General features: G+C 36.6%; 1 long non-coding RNA gene across 2 annotated transcripts in view; it reads right to left on the minus strand.

The window, feature by feature from the left end:
- The window catches only part of LOC124513049 (uncharacterized), an 84132-nt gene that overhangs the window by 16480 nt on the left and 52705 nt on the right, over positions 1-14947 (minus strand). Inside the window, exon 3 of one of the 2 annotated variants that reach the window (XR_006962289.1) lies at positions 10944-11468. The exons of the other annotated variant lie outside the window; for it this stretch is intronic. This is a non-coding gene — a long non-coding RNA (uncharacterized LOC124513049). Of the gene's footprint in view, positions 1-10943; positions 11469-14947 lie in introns of those variants that run through there. 2 annotated transcript variants of the gene reach the window in all.

The following is a 14947-nucleotide window of genomic DNA, read 5'->3' on the forward strand; positions in this document are numbered from 1 at the left end:
GAAAGACAGATACCATATGTTTTCACTCTTATGTGGATCCTGAGAAGCTTAACAGAAGACCATGGAGGAGGGAAAGGATAAAAAAAGAGAGAGAGAGAGGGAGAGAGGGGGAGGGAGCCAAACCATAAGAGACTCTTAAAAACTGAGAATAATCTGAGGGTTGATGGGGGGTGGGAGGGTGGGGAGGGTGGGTGATGGGTACTGAGGAGGGCACCTGTTGGGATGAGTACTGGGTGTTGTATAGAAACCAATTTGACAATAAATTTCATATTTAAAAAAAGAACTTATAAAACTCAACACTCAAGAAATAAATAATCCAATTTAAAAATGGGCAGAAACATGAATAGACATTTTTCCAAAGACATCCAGATGGCCAATAAACCAATGAGCAGATTGGACAATGAAAAGATTCCCAGCATCACTGATCATCAGGGAAATACAAATTAAAACTACAATGGGATATCACCTCACACCTGTCAGAACGGCTTAAATTAATAACACAAGAAACAACAGATGTTGGTGAGGATGTAGAGAAAGGGGAATCATCTTGCACTGTTGGTGGGAATGCATACTGGGGCAGCCTCTGTGGTTTTCCACATGGAAGTTCCTCAAAAAGTTAAAAATAGAACTACCCTATGACTCAGCAATTGCAGTACTAAGTATATACCCAAAGAATACAAAAATACTAATTCAAAAGGATACATGCACCCCATTGTTTGCAGCAGCATTATCTACAATAGCCAAGTATTATGGAAACAGCTCAAGTGTCCATTGACTAATGAGTGGATAAAGAAGTTTTATATATACACAATGGAATATTAGGCAGCCATACAAAAGAATGAAATCTTGCCATCTGCAATGACATGGGTGGAGCTAGAGAGTATTGCACTATGTGAAGTAAGTCAGGCAGAAAAAGACAAATACTATATGATTTCACTCATATGTGGGATTTAAGAAACAAAACAAACGAGCAAAGAAGAAAAAAGAAGAGAGAGAGACAAACCAAGAAACAGACTCTTAACTACAGAGTTGCTAGTTACCTGAGGGGAGGTTGGTGGGGAGATGGGTTAAATAGGTGATGGGGATTAAGAAGTACACTTGCTGTGATGAGCACTGGGTGATGTATGGAAGTGTTAAATCACTCTATTGTATGCCTGAAACTAATAATACACTGTATGTTAACTAACTGGAATTTAATTTTTTTTTAAGGAAAGAGTAAGTCCATTTAAAGGCCTTATCCTGTGTACCTGTGCCATTATCAAGAGAGGCTATGGCCTTATTTGCAGGAGGTGGACTTAATACAAGTAAAACAGAATGCAAATAACTCTAACAGAATATAATATAGGTGGGGAAAATATATGCAGATGACTAGGAAAGGGGAAGCTTTTTTAATTTGATGGACAAAGCAGCGCTCTCGCTACTTCATCTATAACCAACCTAATACAGCAAGCATAATGGACAAGTTTCATATTCAGAGTTAACATGTTGTTTTTTAATTTTTTTAAGTGTTTATTTATTTATTTTGAGAGACAGAGATAGAGCGCAAGCAGGGGAAGGGAAGAGAGAGAGGGAGACACAGAATCGGAAGCAAGCTCCAGGCTCACAGCTGTCAGCACAGAGCCCAATGCAGGGCTCAAACTCACAAACCGTGAGATCATGACCTGAGCCGAAGTCGGTCACTTAACCCACTGAGCCACCCAGGCGCCCCACAGAGTTAACATATTTAAACAGTGCTGTGTTATACGCCATACCTGAGACTCAGTGAAAAAACAAAGGCTTTGTAGTCACAGGGCTGAGATCACCCCCCAGCTCCTCCTCTTACCGTGTGGCCTTGACCAAACTATATAACCTTGCTGATTTTTAGCATCCATGTCCCTCAAAGGGCAATATTCTTTTAAATGTTGTAAGATGTAATGATGTTGGATATTGTAGAGTACATGGGACAGTGTCTGGAACTTAGTAAAATTGAATAGATGATAGCTATTATCAGAAATAATAAACAGTACAGTGAACCCTGTCTGCTAAAGTGCTCCAAATTCTATTAGCATAGAAAATAGAAAAGGAGTCATATAGGAAGGGAGTCAAGGAGTCATATAAACACATTGAAAACAGGTGCCACGCATATCAAAGATGAAATTTCAGCTATTCCTGGTTGTGGCCTCCTACACCCAGGAATCCAAACTCCCAGCAAGCCCATGGAAGCATTTCATTTGAAGCCTTCTAATATAAACAGTGAGAAGAAGCTGGGAGGCTATAATACTTTTTCTCTATCATAGACAATTCTGCTTGGTAAACTGACAGTGCCAGTGATGACTCAATAATTCAGCCCATATAAAACTTGCTCCAAAAGAGTCCTAAAATACAACATTAGGATTCCTAGTGAATGGAAAGTTATTGACTCTAAGGGAATGATTTCTTGAGCCACTGGAAGTCTGTTGAAAGATTTCCTTTGGTTTGTACAAAGTGGCTTGATCAAATTGGATTTTGATGCCTAAATTCTTTCTGAAACCAGAAAAATAATTTCTTCTTCTGAAGTTTCTGAGATCACATTGCAAAACATTCCATCTTGGAATCAGAAATGTGACAAAATAGTCTTTGTTTTACTCTAGGTAGACAATAAATACAATGCAGTGATTTAATATAATTGCATGAATTTCTTTCTCTTTTACTGATGTGACATAGGCATCATTTTTATCTATCATTGTGGCTGCTACTATATATATACTGATTTTGTACTCTTTAAGATAAACCAGTTGACATCATTTATATGATATACACATGCAAGACAAATTTGACACAAACACCAAATAACTACATACAATTTTCTATTGCAGGAGTCCATTTGGAGACCTAAATTTCTAATGAAGAACGTTAATCAATTTATAATCCTGATACATTGAAATTATAAAGGATCTCAGAGCCATCTAGACCATCTAGACCAATCTCATCATCTAAAAAATAAGGAAACTGAATCCCAGAAAGGACAAATGTTTTATATAGGGTCACAAAACTACTTAAAAGCAGAACAGGAACAAAAACCCAGACCTCCTGACTCCACAGATGGTGCTCAAAACACTGGGCTGGTGATCAATTTAAAGTAGATAGACCACTCCAAGAAACAATAGATCCACTGAAAAACATCTTTATGTAAAGTATCAGGCAGCTCTGTAAGCAAATAGTAAGAATCTTAATAAAATCAGGATAAGATTAATGAAAATTAAGAAACCAGACTGATGAAGACAGGCAAAAATTATTAAACAGAGTTAACATATTTAATTTCTCCCACTTACTTTGTGTTGGCTTACTGGGGACTTTAACATTGCATGAGAGCTATATACAGATGTCTTATATCTTTTATTCTAGTCTTAAAGGATCTGGAAAGGAACCACAAATGCCAAGAAGCATGAGGAACAAAGGTAAATATAAATGGGCAACCATATAATTTGAGAAATTTCAGGCAAGAGTCCATGCACCAAAATGAATTTGAGGACTAGGTGTTCTACAAACAAAGAATTTAGGCATCAAAATCCAATTTGCTCAAACCATTCTTTCAAACCAAAGGAAATTGTTTGCAGTGAGGTTGTCTGTCATTTCTGAGAGAAAGGTTTTATATTCAGACAAGATCCATAGATGAAATCATGCAAGTATGATGATGTTGTCGAAGGATATAGCTGTAAACTCATCGCATATACCACGGTAAAAATTTGTTTAATTTAAATATTGACAAACAGTTTAAAATGTGAATTGAAGTTTTTAAATCTTTAAATCCAGTGGGACTATGGCCGCAATAAAAGAAATTAAGCCTATGACTATCTGAATTCAGGCACCAGGTACCACCAGGAGAGAAACCCAACCTATAAATTTCAATGTTAGAGGTCAGTAACAAATTCCCTGGCCAAACTGATTGTGGGTGAACAACATATATCCCTAAGAGAATCAATAAAACTTTTTCAGCATTGTAATGATCTGTATACATTTTAATCTCACAGTCACAACCTACAAAACCAAGACCTATACTGCTACATGAAATTTTAAAACTCAATATATGCTTTCTCTCAAGAAAGACAACACTAAGATTGTATCTGATACACCAAAATCTTGAAAATCAGCCGTTAGCTATGAATATTAATTCCTATCTTCAGAGATCAACAATTCCTATGTTTTTAAATAATTTCTTACCTAAGAAATAATGTGTTTGTTATAGAAAATTAGAAAATACATACATAAAAAGACAATAAAAATAAATTACAAGTGATACACAACTAATACAAGGCAAGGATGTCTGCTCCCTCTATCTCTATATAATATTATATCTGAGGTCCTAGCCAGTCTTGTGGTAAATCAAGAAAAAGAGAAGACACTCCAATTGGAAAGAAAGAAGTGAAACTTGGCTTACTCATGATGACATAATTTTATACACAGTAAATATTAATGAATCTACAAAATAAGCTATCAGAACTAATAAATATAACACAGTCAAAGGATACAAGGTAAATGTGAAAAAATCAATCATGTTTCTATAAACCAACAATGTTTATGTTCCAATAAACAATTGGAAATTTAAAAAATTATAAATGCCATTGCAATAGTATTAACAAATGAAATACTGGGGATAAACTTAAAACACAAATACAAGATCTCCACACTGAAAACCCCAAACATTGCTGAGAAAATTAATGGAGACCTAAGTAAGCAGAGAAACGTACCATGTCCATGGAATGATTGATTCAAGGTTAAGATATCAATTCTCCCCAAACGGATCTAGAGATTCGATGCAATTTCAATAAAAAGCCCATGAAACTTTGTTTGTTTTTTTTAATTGACAAACTGACTCTAAAAATCATGTGGGAATGGAAGGGACCGAATATAGCTGAAACAATTTTGAATATGAAGAACAAACTTTGGAGATGTAAACTACCTGATTTTAAGACTTATTATATAAGGCTACAATTGTCAAGACAAGGTGATAGTAGCATAAAAATAGATGTACCAAAAAATGGAATGAAATAGAGAATCCAAATATAGCTTCACATATATCACTCAATTTGGGGTCTTTAATGTTTTTCTTGGCGTGGATTGGTTTGGTTTTTGTTTTTTGGCTTTACCAAAAAAAAAAAAAAAAAAGTTTCAGTAATCTCTCTGCCCAGTGTGGGGCTTAAACTCAAGACTCCAAGATCAAGAGTTGCATGCGTGTGGGTAGAGCCTACTTAAAAAAATAAAAAATAAAAAAGTTTTTGACTTAAAAAAAAAACAAAACAAAATCCCCAAGGTAATCTGGGGAGGGGGAAAAATGTGTTTTCAACAAATGTAACTGAACAACTGGATAGCAGTGTGGAAAAAAAGATAAACTTTGACCTCTGCTTCATAATGCATACAAAAATCAACTCCAAATAGATCATCAGCCTAAATATATACCTTAAAACTATAAAATTTCTTTTAAAAAAACAGGAAAAAGAAGAACCCTTTGAAGCTTTGAGGGAGGCAAAGATTTCATAAAGAGAACACACAAAAATGAATCATTTTTAAGGAGATGATTAATTGGACTTTAGAAAAATTTAAAACTTTTGCTCCTGAAAAAACACCACTAAGAAGGTGGAAATTCCTAGCCAAAGACCAAGAAGGATTTTTGGCAATACAGATACTTGGCCAAGGACTTATATCCAGAATAATGCAATACAACTCAATTGGAAGACAACCCGTTATTAAAAAGTAATGTGAGCAAAAGATTTGTACACTTCACAAAAAAGACATATGTATGGCTAATAAGTATATGGAAGGGTGTTCAACATCTTTAGTCATTGGGGAAATACTAATTAAATCAAGATATTCCACAAGCCCACTAAAATTGTTAACATTAAAACACTGATAGTATCAACTGTTGACATGAATGCAGAGTAAATGAGAGTCATATCATGGCCATGTAAAATGGTGCACTCATACTGAAGAATATTTTGACCCAGAAATTGCACTTAGATATTTACCAATGAAAATGTGTATTTATAAAAAGTCTTGACATAAATTCACAGAAGCTTTATTAATAATAGCCAATAAATGGAACAACCCAAATGTCCATCAAAAAATAAAAGGATTCCAGGAGGCGGGCCAGGGGGTGGCGGGGCCCTGGTGGCAGGGGAGGTCGCCCACGGAGGCCCCAGCACCCAGGCGGGGGGGGGGGGGGGAGGGGGGGCGGTGGCAGCGGCGACTCCCAACACGAGCTGGGCCCTTCCAAAAAAAATAAGAATAAAAAATAAAAGGATGAACAAAGGGTGGTATATGTATACAACGGGGTGCTGCTCAGCAATAAAAAGAAATGAACTACCGATACATAAAACAACATAACTAAAATCTCAAAATCATTATGCTAAGCCAAAGAAACGGAATCAAACAATATATACTGCAGTACTCTATTTATATAAAATTGTGAGAATGTCTAAAACTTACCCATAGTGACTGGAAAAAAAGATAGTGGCTGCATGGGGTGAGGAGTCAGGTGTTTGTGGAGAGCATGAGGAAAATTTGGGGGGTGATGAAAATGTTCCATATTTGTATTATGGTAGTAGTTTTACACATCTGTCAAAACTGGAAAGCATAATAGAACTTCCACATTGACAAGCAAACAAAAAGGAGAGAAGGAAATTTTGGCAAGCCAACAAAAGTAGGGAAAAGGGGGAGGGAAAAATAAATAGCAAATATCAAGAAGGTATAAAATCAAGTATATCACATGACCTGTCCTAATTTTAAAGGTCATTCTGACCTCTGTTTTAAGAAGAGGCTGAGAAGATAGAAGGAAGTGTTCTTCTAAATATTCCCTCTACGGGGCGCCTGGGTGGTGCAGTCGGTTAAGCGTCCGACTTCAGCCAGGTCACGATCTTGCGGTCCGTGAGTTCGAGCCCCGCGTCGGGCTCTGGGCTGATGGCTCAGAGCCTGGAGCCTGTTTCCGATTCTGTGTCTCCCTCTCTCTCTACCCCTCCCCCGTTCATGCTCTGTCTCTCTCTGTCCCAAAAATAAATAAACATTGAAAAAAAAATTTAAATATTCCCTCTACAAAGAAGTTTTCCTGGCTCCCTGACCTAAAACAGTCACACACATCCCATTTTTAATGATATACGATTATAATATATAGAAAAATGCAAAAATGAAGAGAAAAATGACTAGAATTAATGTGATATTAGTAAGAGTCCTGGATACAAAAATCAATATATAAAAATCAATTTTGTTTCTATAGAATAGACAAATAATTATAAAATATTATAAAACAGCACTTAGAATAGCATCAATATATCAAATACCTAGGAATCAATACATTATAAAATATTACTGAGAGAAATTAAATAAGACCTAAATAAAAGGAGGCATATAATCATTCTCATGAATTGGAAAATTCAGTGTTGTAAAGATGTCAACTCTAAAATTTATGGATTCAAAATTTGTCTATGGATGAAAATTTCTATGGCTTTTGATAGAAAGTGGCAATCTAAACTCCATATTAAAATGCAAAAATAAGCCAAGTAAAGAACAAAATAAGACGATTACTTAACTACATATACAAGTGTAGTAACTTAAACAGCTTGGTATTGCCTCAAGGATAGACAAGTTAGTAAATACACTATGAAAGAGTCCAGAAAGAAACTTACACATATTTGATGATTTGATTTATGATAAAGATAACATTGCAGAAGAGGAAGGGAAAGGAGACTACTTCAATAAATGGCCAATTGGATATTCAATTCAAAAATAAATGAAACTAGATCTCTACTTCATATTATACAGAAAAATCAAGTTTAGGTGGATTGAAGCCTTAAATGTGAAATGCCAAATAAAGTTCCTAGATGGAAATGTTGGCATATATCTTTAGGATCTTAAAGTAGTTTCAACTGAATATAAAAGTCCTAATAATAGGGAATGAGACTGACATATTAGATTACAGTGAAATTAAGAACCTCTACTGAAAGATTCAATGTGAAAAAGTAAATAGGCAAGTGAGAGGATTGGAGAAGATATTTGCAACACTTATAACCAACAAAGGGCCCAAACACGGACTGAAAAGCTACTACAGATCATCTTTAAGGAGACAGCTCTACACACTTGAATAGGATAACCAAAAGGTCCAGAAAGGATAACCAAATGGTCAATAAAGTTATGAAAACTGTCCGACCTCAATAGTAATCAAGGAAACACAATCTAATATCATAAATAAGTATCACTAGAAACCCATGAGAATGACAGAAATTTAAAATCCTGATACTATCATGGTGATAATTCACTAACCTATGTATTTATGATTTGTATGTATAGTGTCCTTCTCAATAAAAGTTACAATTGTTAAAAAATAAACATTTGGGGGATCAATATTAGAAAGTCATCTAAGAAAGCTAATAAAATATTCTGAAGATTGCCCAAATACCTAAACAATACTTATAAAAAGTAAGAGCTTTTGTCAAAAATTTAGTTCACCCAATATTAATTTAATGCAATTTCGGTTAGAATCCTAATTTTGATGATCCTGTTGAGGTTTTTTGTGGGGAAGAAGATGGATAAAATTGTTTTAGGGTTCAGAAGATAAAAGAAATGTCAATGATGAAAAAGAAGATTGTGAACAAAGAAAAATGGTAAGGGGCATATATACCTTATTAGATATTTATATTTACTATAAAGTCACTATAATCCCTGGCACTGACACAGAAATAGATAAATATATTTGTGGAACAAAATAGAGTCCAGAAATAAATCCACAAAAGTGACATTTTAATTCAGTGGGAAATAATTGGTTTATTAATAAATGATCCTGGCATAATTGGCTATCTGTCTACAAGAAAACAAGCTAGATCTACCTCGTGCCATATGCCGAAATGAATTCCAGATGGATAAAATTTTAATGCAAAAATATTTCTGAAGTTTTTAAAAGTTAAGAAATTTTCAAAAACTGGAGGTAGGAAAAAACTTTCTATGCAAAACATAATTGTTTGAAGCGATAAATAAGAGATATTTTGACTCATAATATTAAAACATACATAGATGTCAAATCCACTGTAAACAAAGTCACAATAAAAAATGATAAGCTAGGAAAACATTGGCAGGTCATACGACAAAGGACTACTATATCTAACAAGCAAAAAGAATGCCCCTAATTTGAAAAATAAAGAAAAATTGAAAGAAAAATGGACAGAAGCTATAAACAGGCAACTTATAGAAGATGAAACCCAATTGGCCAATAAATGTGACAAGATGCTCAGCTTCACAACTATCTAGAGAAGTAGAAACTAACACACAAAGTGGCATTTTTCACCCATATGGGCAAAAATAAGATGTATGGAATTTGGTGCTGATGAAGATGTGGGGAAAGGAGAATTCTCACATTTTATTGCTGGGACTCAAGCTCCTGGTAAGCTAACGTTAAGAAGTTGAGCAATTGCTATAAACACTCAAAATACACATACCTTTTGACCAAACAATTTCACTTTAGAAAATCCACCCTACAGAGACAAAAGCACCGGTGTGTGATGATAAATACAAGGCTGATCATTGCAACAATTTTGTTGCAGTAGCAACAAAAAAGGAAAAATAAAAAACCCTGAAAATAAATGAATGTCATCAATACAGAAATAGTGAAATACATTGCGGGATATCCATTCTGCAGATGCGGCTTTTGAAAAAAAGGGAGAAGGGAAGAGGGGAGACGGGTGGGGGGGGGTGTTGGTTGCTAATCAATGGGTATAAAGTTGCAGTAAGATGCATAAATTCTAGAGAAGGGCTGTGCAACATTGTGCCTCTAGATAACATTGTATTGTAATCTAAAAATATGTTAAGAGGGTAGATCTCTTGTTAAGTGTGCTTACTACAATAAAATAAAATTTGTAAATGACGAAAGAAAGGAAAAAAGACTTAGATCAGTATCTATGCACTTACTGGATATCGAAGATGCATTGCTGATTTGCATGTGATTAAGTATAGTATGACAACTTTTTGTTAGAGAACAAATGAGATCCTGTAGATGTGTATACATTTGTTTATGTGAGCACTGAGAAAGTCAGGGAACTTGACATGCAATAGCAGTTTGAAACACCTGGGGACAGAGGGAATGAGAAAAAACTCTCTCTTAATACATCTTTGCAATGTTTCACCAATTTCAATGAACACATATCTCGTAATTACAGATTTTTACTAGATACTTTTTATGGAATGCTTGTTGACTAAAAACGGACATTTGACCCTATTCTAGTATAAACTCACACATTCTAATTAATATAAATTCTTTGTCTTTACTTGTATATCACTCCTCTCTTGGATTGACTTTTGCCCTCTCTCCCCTAGCTTCCTTCTTAGCACCTTTTTCTCACTCATTCTTGAAATAAATCATTTCTGATCATCTCTTCTCATAGACATTTCTTTCCTGTGTGTTTATGGTCTTTAATTCACTTATTCATGGTCCCAAATCCCCATGAATTCAGAGAAATGTAGGAGACAGATAAGGAAATCAAAAAATTAAAATAGGCTGAGATAATCTCTTAATGTAACATACATTGAACTCCTAGAGAGAAGCACACAGAAGTACATTTGGAAACACCAGAAAGTTACCAACCACCTGGGGGTAAGCCTTTGGAGCAGAATCCTGAAGAAAGAGAACTTGGCTTTGCCAGATGAACGCGGAAGAGGGCCGGCATTCCCGACATCGCAAACAGTGGGTGTATGTTGCCATTCATTGATTCTCCCCCCCCCCCCAGCAACATTCAGTTTTTGGATCAACCACATGAATTATAGAAGACTGCCTACTGGACTACACGTGTGCTAAAAATAAATTTCCTGTTCTGAAAAATGTAGAGAAATAAAGACGTTGCCAGGCTAGTAAGATAGGCCAATAAAAAAGTATCCGTTTGGAATTCAAATTCCGGAGGAGAAATAAGAATCTTGCAAATGCTATCCTCTTCTCCTCTAAGCTTCCGGCATTTATATTTTCACTCCGTCTACAAGACAAACGCAGTACCCAGCCTCACAGAGCCATGCAGGCATGACGAGTGCAAACATAAAAACAGCACAGGGTGCTGTGGCAGGTGCATACACTTGTCAGCGTTCTGTTTGAGTAATTAATTATAAAATATTTTGTTATATACGTTGATTCACGTGGTTGTGGGGGTAGTTTTTCTTTAAGGTGAAAGGAAGATGTTTGAACTGGGGAGGGGAGTGGACGGAGGCACTGAAACATGACTGCTACTTGCCAAGGGCAGTGCTGAAATAAAAAAGAACCTGGAAGAATCAGGGTGTAGCTCTACTGATTTCTCCTCTTCTTGTCACATGACCGCTACCCAAACGGGAACCGAAGACAGGGGAGAATGTGTCAGAATCGGGCAAACACGTCTCCTCTGCTCTCTGCCTGGATCCTCTTCCAGAACACAGAAGTATATTCGCTCAACAATGCGCAAGAGAATTTCGCCATCGCGAGAACTTGCCTTGTGTGTAGCAGAATCGTACACCTGTAGAGAGGATGAGTGGAAGCTATCTTAGAAATATCTATCTCAGCTCTTTTTATAAAGTCAGAGCAGAGCAGTTGTAGATATTCCAGACCTCACAGCCATCTTTCCTCTCTCTAATTCCGCCTGCCTCAGACAAGTCCTTTGCATAAGAAGCAAGCAAATATTTCTTGAATTTCTGCAAGTATCAGCTAAGATCTTTTTGCAACTTTCTCCAGTAAGGATGCTTCTTTAAGTGTACAAAGGAAATTTGCCATTAAAAGAAACTGAAATGAATTATTTTGAGTGAAATAAATCTCCTTTCATCAATATGGGGTTTCAGTTTTTAAAGACTACTGTATTTTTCTGAGAAGGAAGCAGGGCATTATATTCTTAAACTGTAACAAGAAACAATTAATGCTCTAGCTCTTGTCACAATAGCTAGAGAAACTATTGCAATGATCCCATCAACTCCACCATTAGATAGTTACTGAGAAATGTCTTATGTTTCTATTCCACTTGATAATGTGCCCAAGTGTTTTTAAAAATAAAGGACATCTCAAGATTGTCCAGTTAGAATAAGATCAGCACATCTATTCGTCCCTCAGCCCCAGAAGTTCTGTTAATTCTGACTTGCCTTTTCCTTCTCTGCCTCCCTCCTGTAGACTTTTTTTTCCTGGCATTTTAATTTTTTTATTACACATTTTTTATCAGCGGCAGGGCACCACCTGTTTCTAAGCACTTGGCATTCATGTCTAATAAATTGTTCTATAAATACCTTGGAGGCTTTCTTTATAGTCCTTGTCAACCTTTCCCTACTACATTTCAATCTTCAGTGATTTGCAATCATACTTTAAATAAAAGAAAAAATATTCAGTTATGGTCTAGGAGAAGGCACAAAGTTTGTAAAGGAGGGTAAGTGAAATCGTGTCTATCTTAGAAAATGGACGCGACATACCACAGCATATTCTCTTCCTCCTTATCGTCATCCAAATGTTGCTTTTCCTTTTAGCACTTCCACACTCACACCAATGCAGCATTTCAGTTCAACAAATATTTCAGTGCCCAGTGTGTTGGAGGCACTGGAGCATCACAGACAAATGAAACGTGGCCCGTGCACTGGGAGCACACAGTCCCACGAGGAAGAGAGAGTGTCCAGTTACTATACTACAAGGTGATTAGTGCTATGTAATAGAGGTATTATCATGCAGTAGAAACTTTTAAGTTCTTAAAATGGATATACGGAGTAAAGTATATGAATTATGTGTACATGAGAAATTGGAATGCAAGAGGATGACTAACACAGGAAAACGTAGCTTAGAAGACTCCAGTTGTGGCTCTTCAGCCGCTGGAGACTAGCTTATTCTGGAATTAGGTCCTCTCTCCCTGAACATGGCAAAGTGTTTGGATTCTCTTTCAAATTCCAACCTATGTCTGCCCCTCCCACCAGCCAGGCACAGTCCACCTCACCTGGGGGCTCTGTGAGATATTTACACATATACCTAATCTAGTCTCCAACTTCTTTGCCTGTCCCAAGGCTTCTTTCCCCCTGGCTATTCCCACCGCAGAGTGTTTTGTTTTGTCTTGTTTCCATTTCCTACAGATTGTAATTCCTCACCCTCATCTCTAAATAGTCATCTGGTGACTAGAACTAACTTTAGAATAAGGCACTAGAATCAGTCGCTGTTTTGGGAAGCCCCAAAGAATCTCTTGCTCCCACTGCAAACAATAACTGACATTAGCAGAGATGAGACATCAGCCATGAGAGATCACAAACTCGAGGATATGAAACCAGACAAAAGTAAAGATGAAAGAGATAATAAAAAGAGCCAAAGCCTATCAATGCAGGGCAGAAACTAGATTTTAAACAGAATAGCAAAATCTGGGAAGATTTTCAGGGGGTTCTCCAAGGTCAACAGGTTGATTCCTTCCTTTTCTCCTGATTTGCAGTTTTTGTTTGGGATTTTTGTCTTGTCTTGTTTTGTTTTGTTTTGAATGCTTCCAATAGTTTCTTCCCACATCTTGATGGCCCAAGAGGAAAACTATAGTTTTCTCATCATCCAAATGCCACAGTTAGCCACTTCAACCCACACTTAAAGCACCAAGAATTCAGTCTGGAGAACTGAGCGGCAAGAAAAAGGTAAGGGCTCTGGTTCATCTGGATTCAATCAGTCCTAATCTTCCAGTGAGCACTTAAAAAAAGGAGGCTTTTAAGCCTCAAAATACTTTGAAGAAATTCTTGTAGCTTCAAAGGAACCTTCCCAGAGCATATTTTCTAGCCGATCTGTGATCTCTCGGCTAAAACTCTTGAGGTTTGGAACCTGCTGTCTACAGGTTCCCCCATTTAAGCCCAACCCGTGGGACACACAACCTGGACTCTTTCTGTGGAAGAAGCTGATTCTTTCCTGCTTGTTTTGGACTTCTGTCTGGCTACCTCCTGCCTTTCTTGAAACTATAACATCTTTGGGCAAAGAATCTCCACATGTTTTCTAAGCAAGGGCTCATGCTTAGGTATTACCTAAGGGCAAGTTCCCCAGGGCTGCTTCTCACACAAGATGTCGCGTTTTCAAACATCATCTGGTAATTCTTCATCATAATAATATTTCTTGTGTAAACTTGTGCCATGAAAATGTTACTCCATGAATATTAAATAATAAATGTGGAAAGATAAAACTCTTCAGCATTTCCTCAGAAAACCTTAACATCTTGAATAATTTCAATGTATTTACTTGAAAATGCTTCTTTGAATCCTATTCATTTCAGACAAAATATAGACTGGTGTTGGCCCAAAAGTTTCTTGTAAATTATTTAGGATGCAGTGAGTTTCTTCATGGAGACAATCATATAAAAGATGCCTATATGATGGTACCAATCCTCATTAGCACATCTGATTCCATTTGATACTAACCGTACCACCCTTTGTAATAGATCTCCCCACACACTGGAGAATTCCAGAAGATATCACACACTCCGCCAAATCTACTCCTCACACACAGCCTTCCTTGTTCTACCTCCAAAACTACATAAAAGGGAAGAATAAAACTAATGTTTGTCCAGCAACTACTAAGTGCTGCCATGGGGTAATGTATTAAGTCTTACTTAATTTCCTATCAACTAGATTGAAAATCCAGTCACAGGAAGTCTGATAGGAGCTATAATTATATAATCATATGTTAATGTTGCAATATTTCCAACTGCAGACCTACGGTATTCCTCTGTGCAGCAGGGGACCATGCTTGGTGATAGTGTAAAGAGGGAAAGAATGGTTTTTAAAGAAGAATGGGCAAACAGCTAAACAGGTAATGCCCTTACCGCCATATTGCTCTCATCCTGCATCTATCTTCATCAGAAGAATGGGCCTAATAATACTGGACCAAGAGGTATGGAGTCAGAAATAGCTGTGCAAAATAGTTTTGCTAAGTATTAACTCTGGCACTCTAACGCGTCAGGAAACCTAACTCCTACCACTGCCGTGAGGTTTCATGGCGACACATGAAAACCAT

This window comes from Lynx rufus, unplaced genomic scaffold (genome assembly GCF_022079265.1).
Source record: "Lynx rufus isolate CCGP_SWC_20201006 ecotype Redwood Valley unplaced genomic scaffold, mLynRuf1.p SCAF_1, whole genome shotgun sequence".
NCBI lineage: Eukaryota > Metazoa > Chordata > Mammalia > Carnivora > Felidae > Lynx > Lynx rufus.